This window comes from Protopterus annectens, chromosome 4.part0 (assembly GCF_019279795.1).
Source record: "Protopterus annectens isolate FY-2018-M chromosome 4.part0, PAN1.0, whole genome shotgun sequence".
NCBI lineage: Eukaryota > Metazoa > Chordata > Ceratodontiformes > Protopteridae > Protopterus > Protopterus annectens.
In genome coordinates this window covers 101,723,802-101,736,835 of record NC_056733.1, presented here as the reverse complement: position 1 = coordinate 101,736,835, position 13,034 = coordinate 101,723,802, and the positions used below count along the sequence as shown (strand labels likewise).

Genomic DNA, 13,034 nt, shown 5'->3' with positions numbered 1-13,034 from the left:
TAATGCATCACCGAGAAGGAAGGGAGCATCATTGCAAACAAATACAAAGTACTGCACTTAGGCTTCAACAGCCGTGCTGTAATGTATCAGCTAGAAGGAAGGGAGGTTCATTGCACCCAAATACAAAGTACTGCACTTAGGCCTCAACCACTATGCTGTAATGTATCAGTTAGAAGGAAGCGAGGTTCATTGCAAACAAATACAAAGTACTGCACTTAGGCCTTAACCACTATGCTGTAATGCATCACCGAGAAGGAAGGGAGCATCATTGCAAACAAATACAAAGTACTGCACTTAGGCCTCAACCACTATGCTGTAATGCATCACCGAGAAGGAAGGGAGCATCATTGCAAACAAATACAAAGTACTGCACTTAGGCCTTAACCACTATGCTGTAATGCATCACCGAGAAGGAAGGGAGCATCATTGCAAAGAAATACAAAGTACTGCACTTAGGCTTCAACAGCCGTGCTGTAATGTATCAGCTAGAAGGAAGGGAGGTTCATTGCACCCAAATACAAAGTACTGCACTTAGGCCTCAACCACTATGCTGTAATGTATCAGTTAGAAGGAAGCGAGGTTCATTGCAAATAAATACAAAGTACTGCACTTAGGCCTTAACAACCATGCTGTAATGCATCAGTGAGAAGGAAAGGAGGTTCATTGCAAATATAAAGTACTGCACTTTGGCCTCAACAACAGATCTAATTGTGAAAGTGTAGGAAAAGGACATTGAGGTGCTGTTCCTACCTGGACTAAAACACCAGGATCAGAAAGAGAGAGCAGTGATAGCAATTACACCACTGGGGACCATCCTAATGGGGAAAGATTCCAGAACCAAAGAGATAATGCTTCCACTCTTCACAGCTTTTGTCAGACCAAACCCTGAACACTGGGTGCAGTTCTTGAAGCAATATAAGGATACGACCATTGGCCTACTTGAAGGAATTGCAGGGATCACTAACAGAAAGGTCTAAAAGATGGAAGAGAATGAAATTACCAGAGGCTACAGGATCTAAAGCTCTTCTCATATGAAACCAGAAGAAACATGTGGGGCATGCTATTGGTGTAAAACATCATGTCAGTGTGATACGAAGAAGTCATTCATAACAAAAAGGACAGAGTGGAAGGAGTAAGCACAACTGGCAAATTTTTAAGGACTAACTATCCCAAGGATCTCTGAAACTTCTTTTTCACAGAAAGTATTGTGCAGTCATGTATTGAACAAGGTTAAGAGTCAGTTCTGAGGCATTCAGGAGGGAAGTGGGATGGGTTGTAAAACAATAAGGTGCATAGGGATGGAGCAGTGGTAGGAGATATACAAGCTTATTCTTTCAACCATCAAGCAAAATTTAATATAATGGCAGTTACATTCTGCACTACATACAGATTCAGAGGTGACAGAAAATGCTTCAAAAGTTTGAAATGATAAAAGCAAGTATATTAATTAAAGCTTATAATAAATATATACAAATCAGAATGTAACAAAGCGTCATGCTTCTGTGTATACAAGTATATTTCTTCAAACAAATGAATAAGATCTCTCAGAATCTTTTCAACAAACCTATCAGACAATTAACCAATATGCCCAGCGAATGAACAATGGCTACAAGCTTATGATATTAAATATTATATAACATCTAATTGTAACTGATAGTAATAGTCTTCATACTAAAACTTTGCAATCATTGCCTGCACCTCCTTTCTTGGTAAACACTCTAAAATTTGGAAGTTAAACTACAAAAAGTACTGCAAATTAACAAATAGTGTTAAGTATGCTAGTACATCCTTTTTCCAGTTATAAATATTTTCCCCCAGAGAATGGCTCATAGGTGAGGAAAACTCTAAAGTAATCACATAAACTGTACAACAGTCAGCATGATAAAAAATTATTATCTTTATTAACAGAGTGATAAATGCCTTTGCTTCTTCACTGGCAATAGTAAAGGTATTCATTGTAATAATACTATTAGTTTTCCATGACAATCTTTGTAATACAGCTTTTGCATTATCCTATCCCTTGGAATATATAACTCCAAGCATATTGTTGTAAAGAGGCCAGATTCTTAGTTTTCAGCATTCTGCAATTATTTTCTGTACTGTTTTATACTTCAAATATATAAATCCAGGAGTATACAACTACAATGAGGAAAGAACAAATTCCCAGATCTCTTCTGCACCACAATCTAACACAGAAAAAATGCCACACCTGTGATCAGTTACTTTTCGATCAGCTGTTCTGGCTTTTTTTTTTCTTACAATTGGAAACTTTCATCCAGTTACAGTAACTCTTTAGGGATATATAAGTCATTAATATACTATTAAAAATAGCTAGAGAATACCCCCCCCCAAAAAACACAATCAAAGAAACAAATATAATTCTGTACCCTAACTGGCAATGACCATGGTATGACATTGCATCAGTCTCTGCCAGCGTGAGATTTAAAGTTTTTACATGCATTGATGGATGGCATCCATGTCAATCTCTCTGCCAGGGTGAGATTTAATATTTTTATATGCATTGATGGATAGCATCTGTGTTACTCTCTCTCTGCCAGGGTGGGATTTAACATTTTTGCATGCATCGATGGATAGCATCCATGTAAATCTCTCTCTGCCAGTATGAGAGTTAATATTTTTGCATGCATCAATGGGTAGCATCCATGTAAATCTCTCTCTGCCAGGGTGAGAGTTAACATTTTTGCATGCATCGATGGATAGCATCTGTGTCAATGTCCGTTTGCCAGGGTGAGAGTTAACATTTTTACATGCATTGATGGATCACATCCTTGTCACTGTCTCTCTCTGCCAGGGTGAGATTTAGCATTTTGGGAAAAGGAGTTGTTAATGGATGGATGGATGGATGGATGGATGGATGGATGGATGGATGGATGGATGGATGCATCGATGGATAGCATCCATGTTAGTCTCTCTGTGCCAGTATGAGATTTAACGTTCTTGTATGCCTCAATGGATAGCATCCATGTCAATCTCTCTCTGCCAGTGTAAGATTTAACATTCTTGTATGCATCAATGGATAGCATCCATGTCAATCTCTCTCTGCTAGGGTGAGATTTAACGTTCTTGTATGCATCAATGGATAGCATCCATGTCACTCTCTCTCTGCCATGGTGAGATTTAATGTTTTTGCATGCATTGATGGCTAGCATTCATGTCAATTTCTCTGTGCCAGGATGAGAGCTAACATTTTTGCATGCATCGATGGATCGCATCCAGCTTGCCAGTCTTCACAGTGGTAAAATCAGGCAGAGGCTCAAAAATAAAAGGCAGGTAAATGCAAATATCATTAACACCAGATTAAGTAAAAATAAGTCATCCACAAGTGACATCTTTTTGTTGGGAACAGAGAGGTACAAAAATAAAGCTGGGTGGCAGCTCACTTTCCAATAGGTGACTACTGATAGAGGTGACCCTCAAAACTATCTTACACTGACTAGGTGAAATGTTAATGTAGTGGGGATAGCCAAATGTTGTGAAGGAATTGAAAATTTAAGGGTATCTGCAGTGTTAGCACAGTAAGACAAGCCCAACAAAATTGCTATTAATATAACAAAAAATTACCACCTCCCAATGTTGGTCAAAGAAATTGTGCAGACAATAAGTTAACAAAACAGCCTATAAAAAGCTCATATTTCCCGGATAACTGTGCAACAAGGTGCAAGGTAGTGTGCATGGTACAGACAATGTTGCATGCCCAAGGGTATCATGAGATACTAATCAATAAGTCCATTGCAATCCTTGAGTGGGTGGTAATAGCTGTATCATGCCCCTTAGCACCTTGTTGCAATTATAAAATGGGCATCTGTATTTTTTGCATTTTGAACTTTAAATTTTGTAGTTTATGAATGATGCTTTTATGTTCTGTAGTGTATTTAATGTAAATTCATTTTTCATCTGTTTTAACTAACTGACTGCTGAACAGTGTTACAACATTTTAACTGTGAGATCATTTTCAGGGTAGTTATTTAAGGGACCCTTCTTTTAATCTGTTGTGTCCTGTTGCACAGTCTACATTAAAAACAGGTGCTAACATTACTTAACACCTTATCTGAGTTCTGGCAAGTGAATGAATCCAAATGAGAAGACTTGCATGTAAGTAGCACAGTGCTTCTCAAGCATGCATACTGTTTTAAAAGAAATGGATCCTCAAAAGTATTCACATGAATAATTATTCTTGTGGCAACTCTAAGAGCTGAAAGACATATACATGACAGCAGTAATCTACCACAAATATTTTAAGTTGGTTTAACTGCTGGTATGTTTGTTGATTTCATTTAATTGGATGGCTATTATAATTTTATGTATTTCATTTCTATTTTGAATGCATTGGCTTTCATGTATTGCTTTACATTTTGTACTGTATCTGCAAACTTATCTCTTTGGTCAAAGTGTGTGTGTGTGTGTGTGTGTGTGTGTGTGTGTGTGTGTGTGTGTGTGTGTGTGTGTGTGTGTGTGTGTGTGTGTGTGTGTGTGTTTAATTTGACTCGTAGGTAGAGTGGTGGTTTTCTGTTGCTATGGGGACTTTTTTTGCTTCATGTTATTTGCTTCCTGTCTCTTTCTACACGTTTTCATTTCCTGTTTGTGGAGTTTATGCTTACTCTTTCATCGTTAGGTTTTTTATTTATCAATTTATTCTTTTTAGATGATTTTTACTGTTCTTGGTCAAGTAATGCAGTCAAATATGAGTTTTTAGTGCCTCTATTGCTATAAAGTATGTTTAATTTGTGTCACAATCTTGAGTCCTGTTTTTTCTATTAACTTTTTATTATCGTTATTTTCATATAGACTTCACAATATATGTGTGCTGGGTGGTGGATCTGATATATAGTATTATTTTTATTGATTAGCTTAGTGTATTTTTGTTTTGGAGTGCTTCTAAGTTTGATAATCTTTCCCTGTTAAATGATCATTCAAGATGGTAGCAGTCGTTTGCATTTTGAATTGAGGGAATAGACATCTATGACTGAATGTGAGGTCTAGGTGGCCTGCACTATCTTTCTGCTATGTATGGAACAGATCTGATGCACAGATAGTCAGTTGTTCTTTTCAGTTCTGTGTAAGTGATGATAACTCAAAAGCTGTCAGTACAGCACTATGTAAATGTAAGGTGGAAAACTCTTTCATCCCTCCAAATGTGTTTTTATAATTTTCTGCAATATGTATAGTGTTCATTTTTTGTTATAAATTAGCAAAAAGTATGAAAGAAGGAGTAAAGAAAAGAAAATATAAGACCCAACAGCAATAGTGAGTTGTTTAAGTAAAAGACTTTAGCCAGCTTCTGCTTTTAAGTACATTTTGATACTGCTCCCTGTCTGCACAGTCTTAGTTATACAGTTGGATGGTTTAACATTTGGAAACCCCTGTCACCCCTGGGATTCAGGATATTGGCTAAGGCTCTTGCCACCCCCATAGTGCCTTTTTTAGGCAAGGCTCAAATTCTAAACCTACCACCCTAGAAAACAAAAACAGGAAGAAACTAAGGGTAATGCTGCTCAATGCCAGAAGTCTAAATCTCAAAATGCACGCACTCGAGGCCCTTCTCAGTATGGAGAACATCGATGTCTGTGCTGTGACTGAAACTTGGTTCAAGGCTCCTGAGAGCACCCCGGCACTATCAGGTTTTACCTCACATCATGCGTTCCAGCCCCAAAACCCAGACCATACCACAAAAGGAGGGGGTGTATCCATATTCATCAAGGATACCCACACCTCCAGGTTGGTGGCTACGCACGAAGCATCGGAAACCATCCAGGTGCAATTAACCATAGGCAAAACTGCTCTACAATTTGTAGCATGCTACAGGCCACCCTCTCAAACTCAGGAAACCCACACAGCCTTCCTGAAGACACTGGAGGGTATAAATGTATCACCAAACACCATCATATTGGGTGACTTCAACTACCCGAATATAGACTGGGAACATTACTCAAGCCCCAACTTTCTAGCCCAAAGGTTCCTGGAGTTCATAAATTCAAATGCCATGGAACAACTAGTCACCACCCCCACAAGAGGAGAAAATATACTAGATCTCATCATCACAAACATGGGGACAAAATGCTCCACACCGGAAGTATATCCCTCTTTGGTGAGATCAGATCATAAACTAATCTCACTAGAAATCCACATCCCACCCCCACCCCAAACAAAAAAGACCACAGTGAAGAACTTCTCTAAAGCAAACTTCACACTACTCAAGACAGGTGTGGTATCCTTCAAGGCCCCCGAGCCAATGGAAACCACAACCCAAGCTGCGGAAGCCCTTACAAATGCCTTCTATGAACACCTTCAGTACTGCATGGATCAGACAATCCCAAATAAAACCAAGACTCTTTCCACCAAGGGCAAACGTCCAGTCTGGTGGACCCCAGCCATAAACAAACTTTACAATAAGAGGAGAAAGCTATTACATGATAGAGCAAAATCCCAAAAAGGGAAGGCATCTTTGATCAGTACTAGCAAGAAACTACGATCCCTTATAAAATCATCCAAGGCCAACTTTGAGAAAAAAATTGCCATAGATTCAAAAGACAATCATAAGGCCTTCTTCAGCTATGTCAGAAACCTGGGTGGAAACTCCCAGATATGCTCAGAATTAGTCCAAAATGATACAAAAATCACTGAACCCACAGACATTGCCAACATACTGGCAGACAGGTTCAGTGCAAGCTTCACCCCCCTCACCCCCCCAAAAGGAGAGATAACTATCCCAACAGAGTGTAGCCTCCTAGACATCTCAAATGCGCAGGTGAAATCTGCTCTTTCTAAAGCTAAAAACACAGCATCAATGGGACCGGATGGTGTCCCTGGCTGTGTGCTACATGAACTCAATGAAGAACTAAACCCGCACATAAGGCAGCTGTTTAATCTTAGCCTTAACACAGGATATGCGCCCAAGGAGTGGCGTACGGCAACTGTGGTCCCACTCCACAAAGGCGGTGCCTCTACGGACCCTGGTAATTACCGCCCCATAAGCTTAACAAGCCTGGTCTGCAAAGCTATGGAGAGGATCATAATGGACCTCATAAACAAGGACATAGGGGACTTGCAGACCTTGGACCCAACCCAGTTTGGCTTTGTCAAGGGCAGATCTTGCCTTTTGAACTTGGTCAACTTCTTTGAAACAGTTACCAAGGCCATTGATGAGGGAAAGGCAGTCCATACAGCCTACCTTGACCTTGCAAAAGCTTTCGACACAATACCCCACTCGGGTATCATAGAGAAACTTACCAGCTTAAATGTAAACCCATATGTCACAAGATGGGTTGCAAACTGGCTAAAGGACAAAACCCACAGGGTTAGAGTTGCTGGAGCCATGTCAGACTCCAAGCCGGTTACAAGTGGTGTCCCACAGGGCTCAGTCCTTGGCCCCCTATTGTTCGGCATCTACTTCTCAGAAGTACAGGCAAACATAGGAGGACTATGGCTGACAAAGTTTGCGGATGACTGCAAACTGGGTGCCATAGTCGATAGTACATCGGACACAGACATCCTTCAGAGGGGTCTCACGGAAACTGTTAGCTGGTGCCAGAGCCATGGCCTGAAATTAAATGCAAAAAAGTGTATAGTCATACCCTTCGGGAAAAACAAGGTAACCCCAAGCTACCATATAGGTGGCAACCCACTAAGCACAGAAGAGGTTATCAGGGACCTGGGTACCCAGGTTGACAGTGGCCTCTCGTTTGACACTCACGTTGCTAAAGTGGTTCGAAAGACCTTCTACATTGCCCATCTGATCATGAAGGGATTCACATCCAGATCAAGTGAGGTCATTGTTCCCCTGTACTCTTCACTTATCAGACCAATGATCGAGTACAATGCCCCATTCGGGATGTATCTCGCCCGACACCTGCAGCAATTGGAGAGACCCCAAAAGTTCCTCACTAAAAGGACAAAGGGACTCCAAAACCTGTCATATACTGCCAGACTGAAGAAACTCCAACTCTATTCAGTTGCATACCATCTGCTCAGAGGTGACCTGTGCCTGGCATACAAGGCCATGACCAACCCGGAATTAATGGACATGCTCCACCTCAAAAAATCCAAATCCACCAGAACCACTAGAGCAAGTGACTTAAACCTTAGCATGGATATAAATAGGATGTGCTGGAGGGATAGATTTATCACCCAGAGACTCCCCATGCTGTGGAATAAAATCCCAGTCCATGTGAGGCAGAGCACCTCGCTGGCTCTGTTCAAGAGAAATCTTGACCGGTGGATGGGAGATCATAGGTTTACCCCAGGAATCATCTCTGTGTCACTGCTGGACAGAGGCACAACAAACTAATGGGCACATTATTTCTAACATAAAGGGTGGCGTACGCCACATAACGTTGGGCTAGGCTTATAAATGCCTTAGGGCAGATAGCGTAGTATAAACCTATGAACCTATGAACCTATGAAAGTATATTAAGTCAATCCAAGCTATCTTCTCTCTTCCTGTGACTTTTCTGACATTTCAGCCCTACACTACTATCTCACATTTAGGCTATCAGTTAGTTTGCATCTTGCTTTACAACTGGAAAATTTATAGCTTGAAACCATTCAAAGAATTTCCAAGTAAGATTTTATTAGACTTTTCACTCACTCTCAGATTAAAGATTTCAGCCCAATAAGATCCTTTTATCAATATTCAGAAAACTAATCAGACACTTGGGTTAGGGGTTGGTATATTGGTGAAGGTGTTTACTTCACACACTCAAGATACAGGGTTTGATTATAACCTTTAGAAGGAAAATTGGCTAGCCGTTAAAATGTCCCACAAGGGCAGCTTGCCCAATACTTACCTAGGAACTTTTTATGGGGTGTGGCTAGAAATCATCATACCTGTCTCCATTAGGGTTAGGGGAAATAGCTAAGACAGTAAGCTCAAAGCATAATGCATTATGGGAATAAAAGCTACCAAAGCTATCAAGTTAAATGCTCTAAATTATTAAATGATGTAGTGTCACTGAGCAACTGCTTGAAACAGGTGGCGGATTGCAATAAAAGATTAAATATCTAATCAGGAACAAGAGTGCCAGAGTGAAAAAAAATTATGATTGTGGTGGTTGGTATGTGGCCAATTAAGGAGTATGTTAAAACAATAGCAACCTTTAAAGCTACAGCTTACCCTAACAAATTACTATCATGTGTCTTTATTCCACTTAGCAGGAACTTCATCAGTCATCAGGGTTCTAAAAGACCAGTAAATGATTTAACTGTAAGGAGGAATCATTCCAAGAAGGTGAATTATTATAAGCGATAAAAATGCTATACAGGTTTGACCTGTGAGTAACACTCAAAAAGTTAATAGTTCAGAAAAACAAACCCTAAATACCGGAGGTCCATACAAGAAACAGAGTTTATCAAATAAAGCATAAAACAAGAAAATGTAAGGGCAAGACAATCAGCTATGGAAAATAATGATATGTAATCAAGTGGATATAAAACAGGAATTCTACAACAAGACTTGACAAATCATTGCATGCAGTCAATTATCCAAGACTTGAAATTTCAAAAACAATTTTAGAACAAGTTATTATTATTTTATAAAAAGGAAAACAGTTTTCTTAAAAAAAAGACATAATGTGCCAATGAAGTAAAGTTGTATCTGCTGTTTGAGGTTTGCTATTATTGATTCAAATATGGAATGAGGTAAAGGGATGGATAAAATAAATGGTGTTATTTAATACATTGAGCAACAAGCACAAGACATGATAAAAAACTTGACTTCCAATGGAAGCAAGTTACCTTGAATAACATAATGTCATTTCAAAGCTATTGAATATCGTCTTTGCCAAACAGGCAAAGAGTCATCAACTTTCAAACATCGACAGACAGGTGAGCATGTAAATACATAGACATACAGGAGACAAGTAACTAAAGCAGACATTAACCGCACCCACATATACATGCATAAATAAATAAATACATAAATAAATAAAGCAGATATTGAGAGCATACCCAACCATAACCCCACCATAAATAATTGCCTATGTTTTTGCCTACCTTTTAACTAAGTGTATGTGACTACTTTTGAATAATCATAGGGACTCCATAAGTGACGATCATTATACCAAATGGCATCGAGTTATTAAAAAAATGAAAATGAATGGACCTGGAGAGAGTTGAATCACTGCCTCCATGACCGAGTATTGGCATAACTTACCACTATACCAAGGAGCAGCTCATTAAACTCTACTGTAACTATCCATCATAAATCACTGTCATATATGCTCTATAATACCATCTTATGTTATTAAATAGTTTAATCTCAATGCACCAAAGTTACCAATTCTTTGCTTGTTTGGCACAGAGAATATTCAACAGCTTCAGAAGGACATTATGTCATTTGAGGCTTCTTAATTCAAATAGAAGTTAGGAAGCTGTCTTGATAACTGGCAAATCAGAAATGGATTTGACCAATATTTAATCTTATGCTCTGGCTGCAAAAAATGTAACTGTTATTGACATACAGTAAAGTCATAATTTGCAAGAACTACAAACAAGCTTTAACTACCTGATTTTCTTTATTAACAACACAGTCAGAATGGATATTCATTCTTTCCAACTAGTCTCTTACATTTTTTACTTGTCTTTTGGAATAAAGTATGTTTTATCTAGGATATAAATCAGGTGCTACTATTTCTCCCAAAATCATTTTCCTGTGGTCTTAAATTATATTATTAATCCTGTGCAGGTTTCATCTGTGGGTTATGACAATAGACAGGCCTAAGATGTGTATCCCTGGCTTAGAATAATTAGGCCAACCACCGTTGGGATGCACTGGCAGTGTGGGTTCAGCCTGTCTTTTAAAATGGGTCCATATAATTTTGTTGAAAGCTTATTTTGTCAAACGTTTATTCATCGAACTTTATCCATTGAACACCATTTCAGCAAATGGTTATATCCTCTAAACTTTTTCCTTATGAAAAAAGCTAGTGGCCACTAGAGCAATTATTCATAGGTTCATAGGTTCATAGATAGGTATTAGGCTATTGGCCCAAGGGCCTACGTAAGCCTAGCCAACAAGGTTCCCTGGCTTATGCCGCCCAAGAAAGTTATTTTCCTGTGCCACTGTCGAGAAGAGACACAGAAGTGATCCCTGGGGTGTATTTCCTATTTCCCATCCACTCATTAAGATTTTTCTTGAAGAGTGCTAATGGAGAACTTTGCTTGACATAGATGGGTAGCCTGTTCCAGAGCATGAGAAAACTCTGGGACAGGAATTTATCCCTCCAGCATGTCCTGTTTATTGTGGTGACAAGGTTTAGGTCTCTAGAGCGTGTAGCTCAGAGGGATTGGGATTTCTTTAGGTGTAGCATGTCCAACAGCTCTGGGTTTGACATAGCTTTATAGGTTCATAGGTTCATAGGTAGGTGCTAGGCTATCGGCCCTGGGGCCTATACAAGCCCAGCCAAAAAGGTACCCTGGATTTTGCTACCCAAGAAAATTATTTTCCTGTGCCACTGTTGAGCAGAGCCACAAAGGTGATCCCTGGGGTGAATTTGCTATTTCCCATCCAATCATCAAGATTTTTCTTGAAGAGTGCTAATGAGGAACTTTGTTTGATATAGATAGGTAGTGTATTCCAGAGTATGGGAAGTCTCTGTGACAGGAATTTATCTCTCCGGCATGTTCTGTTTATTGTGGTGACAAGGTTTAGGTTCCTAGAGCATGTAGCTCGGAGGGATTGGGATTTCTTTAAGTGGAGCATGTCCAACAGCTCTGGGTTTGACATAGCTTTGTATGCTAGGCAGAGATCACCTCTGAGTAGGCGATATGCGATGGAGTAAAGCTGGAGTTTTTTGAGATAGTCTACGTTGGGCATCTGTTTGAGGCCAGTAATCCTATTTGTGAGATATTTCTGCGGCCTTTCCAGTTGTTGTAAATGTCTTGTGAGGTACATAGCAAAATGGGCGTTGTACTCTATAATGGGTCTAATGAGTGATGAGTAGAGGGGAACAATGACCTCTTTTTTTCTGGATGGGAAACCTTTTGTGATGAGGTATGCCATGTAGAAAGGATTTCCTGACTACTGTGGCAATGTGATTATCAAAGGAGAGACTACTGTCCACCTGTGTCCCAAGGTCTCTTATCACACTTTCAGTGTTAAGTATACTACCGCCTATGTTGTAGTTCATGGGTACAAAGTCTTTACCAAAGGGGATGACAATGCACTTTTTGGCATTGAGCTTGAGGCCATGGCTTTGACACCAGGCATATGTCTCAGTGAGGCCCTTTTGTAGGATGTCCACATCTTTAGGAGTTTTGATTATGGCTCCTAGTTTGCAGTCATCTATGAATTTCATTAGCCAAAGACCTTCTGTGTTAGCCTGTACTTCAGAGAAGTAGATACCAAACAGGAGAGGACCGAGGACTGAACCCTGTGGTACTCCACTTGTCACTGGTCTTAAGTCAGATTTGGAGTCTGCTACTTTAACAGTGTGGGTTCTGTCAGTGAGCCAGTTGGCAACCCATCTTGTGACATAGGGATTTATACCTAGTTTACTGAGTTTATCTATAATTCCAGAGTGGGGGATGGTGTCAAAAGCTTTGGCAAGATCTAGATAGGCTGCTTACTCTTGTCTACAGCTTTGATGACTGCTTCAAAGAAGTCTATCAGGTTTAGGAGACATGATCTGCCTTTTACAAACCCCAACTGGATGGAGTCCAGAGTTTGGAGATTACCAATATCTTTGTTTATAAGTTTCATGATGATACATTCCATGGCCTTGCAGATCAGGCTCATCAGGCTAATGGGGCAGTAGTTCCCGGGGTCCATGGTGGCTCCCCCCTTATGGAGTGGGATAACCGTCGCTGTGCGCCATTGAGCAGGCACAAAGCTTGAGGTGAGGTTATGATTGAACATGGTACTTAGCTGGGGTGCCAGTCCGTTCTGTAGTTCATGTAGAACACAGCCTGGGATGTTGTCTGGTCCCATGGATGCTGTGTTCTTGGCTTTGGAGAGTGCGTTTTTTACCTGTGCAGCCATGATTACAGGAACTTTGCATTCTTCCGGTATAGAGATGGGC

At 40.0% G+C, this 13,034-nt stretch overlaps 1 protein-coding gene across 1 annotated transcript in view; it reads left to right on the top strand.

The window, feature by feature from the left end:
* LOC122800220 (heparan sulfate glucosamine 3-O-sulfotransferase 6-like) overlaps window positions 1-13,034 on the top strand; it is a 659,553-nt gene that overhangs the window by 343,934 nt on the left and 302,585 nt on the right. The window lies entirely within an intron of this gene.